General features: G+C 39.9%; 1 pseudogene; it reads left to right on the top strand.

Annotated features, from left to right (window-relative positions):
* The first annotated feature begins 264 nt into the window (after positions 1 to 264).
* Positions 265 to 1,979, top strand: LOC100298774 (THO complex subunit 2-like; annotated as a pseudogene).
* The last annotated feature ends 1,639 nt before the right edge of the window (positions 1,980 to 3,618 follow it).

The raw sequence follows: 3,618 nt of genomic DNA, 5'->3' as shown, positions 1-3,618 counted from the left end.
GGAAATTATCCGGGATTCTTTACTATACGAGCAACTGGATTTGATGGTGGAAACAAAGCTGATCAATTAGACTATGAAAATTTTTGACATGTTGTACACAAATGGCATTACAAACTAACCAAGGCATCAGTACATTGCCTTGAAAGAGGCGACTATACTCTCATCAAAAATATCTTGATTGTGCTAACAAAAAATACTTCCTTGGTACACAAAACTTTAGAATCTGGGTCAGGCTTTGGGAAGAAGAGTGCATAAAATCTTCCAAGAGGAAAAAGAAGAGGTCAAATCTATATGCATTGGCTATGGGCTACTCTGGGCAGTTGAAAAGTAGAAAGTCATACATGATACCTGAAAATGAGTTTCATCATAAAGACCCCCTTTGAAAAATGCAGTTGCCAGTGTACAAAATGGGCCTGGTGGCAGGCCTTCTTCATCGTCGGTTGGAAGTGTAGATCAGATGAAAGCAGTCCTGTGGACACTGATAAATCAAGGGAGAGATCTCAATGTGGTGTGAAAGCTGTTGATAAAGCTTCTAATTTCACACCAAAAGGGAATTCAAGTGATGGAAATAGTGGCTCTAACAGCAGCAAAGTTAAAGAAAATGACAAAGAAAAAGGAAAAGAGACAGAAAAAGAGAAAAAAGAAAAGACTCCAGCTACTACTCGAGGCCCGAGTACTTGGTAAAGATGGTAAAGAAAATACAAAGGAAGAATGGCCAAATAAAGATGAAAAAGCAAGAGAGACAAAGGAAAGAATATCTAAATCTGACAAAGAGAAAGAAAAATTCAAGAAGGAAGAAAAAGCTAAAGATGAGAAATTCAAGACCACTGTCCTGAATGTAGAATCAAAGTCAACTCAAGAAAAGGAAAGAGAGAAGGAGCCACCCAAAGAACGAGATATAGCAAAGGAAATGAAATCAAAGGAAAACGTTAAAGGAAGAGAAAACCCACCAGTTTCTGGGTCCTTGAAGTCACCTGTTCCCCCATCAGATATTGCAGAGCCTGAAAGGGAACAGATAAGTTGCAAAATTGATACCCATTCTTCTCCATCACATTCCTCAACAGTAAAGGAGAGTTTCATCAAACTCAAGGAGTCTTCAGCAAAACTCTGCATTAATCATACTCCTCCACCAGTGTCCAAGAGTAAGGAGAGATAAATGGACAAGAAAGATTTGGACAAGTCAAGGGAAAGATCCAGAGGGTGGGGGGAAGATGAAAAGGACAGGAAAGAGTGGAAAAGGGATCACTCAAACAATGACCGAGAAGTGCCACCATACTTAACCAAGAGGCAGAAAGAAGAAAGTGAAACAATGGGGGTTTCAAAATACAAAAGTGAAAGTCTATGTGAGTCTCCTTATCCAAATTAGAAAGACAAGGAAAAAAATAAATAAATCAAAATCTCCAGGCAAAAAAAAAAAAGGTGGCGACTCATTTAAATCTGAAAAGATGGATAAAAATCTCTGATGGCAAAAAGGAGTCCAGGCATGATAAAGAAAAGATAGAAAAGAAAGAGAAATGGGACAGTTCCAGAGGAAAGGAAGAGAAGAAACATCATAAGTCCTCGGACAAGCACAGATAATGAAGACTTTCAATCAAGGGTATGGACAGACCCCTAAGCTGAAGGTCTCCCAGAGGAGGATGCCAAAGCTCCATGCGTCACTCTCAGAATGATATCTCCCATAATTGAGAGCTTCTAGTGCTGTCCATTTAATGGGAATCTGCTTTAAATCAGAAGATGAATACACACCACCATCCTCTTGACGAGACATTCCAAAGTCACTGGTTTTCAGAACATTATTTTCACCTCCAGGCAGTTTCTTGGAGCAAGGTCCCTGTGCATATAATTTTTACCTGAGATTTGCCATTGAGAAGCAGCATCTAATAAAAATTTCACTAATTGTTTTAGTTCATCCTTCTTTCTCAGAAAGGAGAAGAAATCATGTCCTGGAACAAGTCCCTTAATTTTGTAGATAGGCTGTATTTGTGTGCTAACTTTTATGAGTTTTACAATATTGGTATGATTATACTGCTTGAGGATTTTGGCTTCTTGTAAAATTTTTAATTTCAGTTCTGGGAAAGATCATCTTCGCATGTTCTAACAGTGATACCAATTTTATCTTTTAATGTGCGCCTAAATGTGTCATCAAAATTTCCCTAGCCCAGTAATTATGACAGCTTCACGACTGAGATGAAGAAGGCAGTGGCAACCCACTCCAGTACTCTTGCCTGGAAAATCCCATGGACGGAGGAGCCTGGTAGGCTGCAGGCCATGGGGTCGCTAAGAGTTGGACACGACTGAGCGACTTCACTTTCACTTACTTTACAATATTATGATGGCTTTTTGCCACACATTAACATGAATCATCCATGGGTAAACATGTGTCCCCCCATCCTGAACTGCCCTCCCACCTCCCTCTCCTTGTTAGATAGTTTTAATCACAGTTTCAATTTCAGTACTTGTGACTGGTTTGTTGACATTTTTTCTTTCTTTCTGGCTTAGTCTTAGAAAGTTGTTTCTAAGAAGCTGTCCATTTCTTGTAGGTTGTCAATTTTATTGGCATATAGTTACTTGCAGTGATCTCATATCCTTTGTTTTTCTGTGGTATTGGTTGTAAGTTCTTTTTCATTTCTATCAATATTTTTATTGATAGAATAAATTTCATTGATTTCATTGATCTTTGCTATTGTTTTCTTTATTTATTTCTGCTCTGATCTTTATGATTTGTTTCCTTCTACTAATTTTAGGTTCTTCTTTCTCTAGTTGCTTTAGATGCAAGATTTGTAACATTTCTTGTTTCATGAGATAAGATTATATTGCTTTAAATGCCCCTTTTAGAACAACATTTTTCTGCATCCCATAGGTTTTTGTCATCATGTTTTCATTGTTATTTGATTCTAGGTAATGTTTTTTTTTTTTTTTTTCTCTCTCTCTCTTTTTTTTAAGTTATATCTTATTTTTTTGTACAATATTGTGCAAGTATGCCACCTAGTTTGGGGTTTTGGGGAGGTGATGGCATGGGTTTGGGAGCCAGTTCCAGCAAATCCCCGTGCTAGTGTCCAGGGGGGCTGGGGCCATGACATGAGGAGAGAGGCTGCAATGGCAGGCCTGCCCTTTGCACATCACTCAGCAATGGTGCGTTGGCTCTCTGGTGGTCTGAGCTTCTTCTATGAGCATTCTTCATTTTGGAGCTCCTCATTCTTATCCTCTCTGGCCGTCTCCTCACAGTCAACATCACTCCCCTTCCTGGGTCTGCTCTCCAATCCCTGTGTTCCAGCACCTAGTCCCTGTTTGCACCAGCTTGACACCTGTGTCAGGCTGGGGCATGCAGGGCTATGGCACAGATCATCTATGCAGGTCTCACTCTATCCTGCATGCCACTGATCATTTCCTATGCTATCCTCCAGCCCCTCCAAGTTCCTTTTCTGTCCAGCTGATCCCTCACGTATTAAGGGATTTTTCCCAGACAGGAACCTCTCTTCACATTCAACCCATAGTCAGTTACACTGGTCTGGTCCGTCTTCCATTCCTTTTACTTTTCCCTCCTTTTTTCATCTCACTCAGTTATGTCGGGATGTTTCTTGCCCTTTTAGGTGTCAAAGGTCCTCTGCTAGTGTTTAC

Source organism: Bos taurus, chromosome X (genome assembly GCF_002263795.3).
Source record: "Bos taurus isolate L1 Dominette 01449 registration number 42190680 breed Hereford chromosome X, ARS-UCD2.0, whole genome shotgun sequence".
NCBI classification, from domain to species: Eukaryota; Metazoa; Chordata; class Mammalia; order Artiodactyla; family Bovidae; genus Bos; species Bos taurus.
The sequence above is the reverse complement of the archived record's forward strand: the minus strand, read 5'-3'. Positions and strand labels throughout refer to the sequence as shown.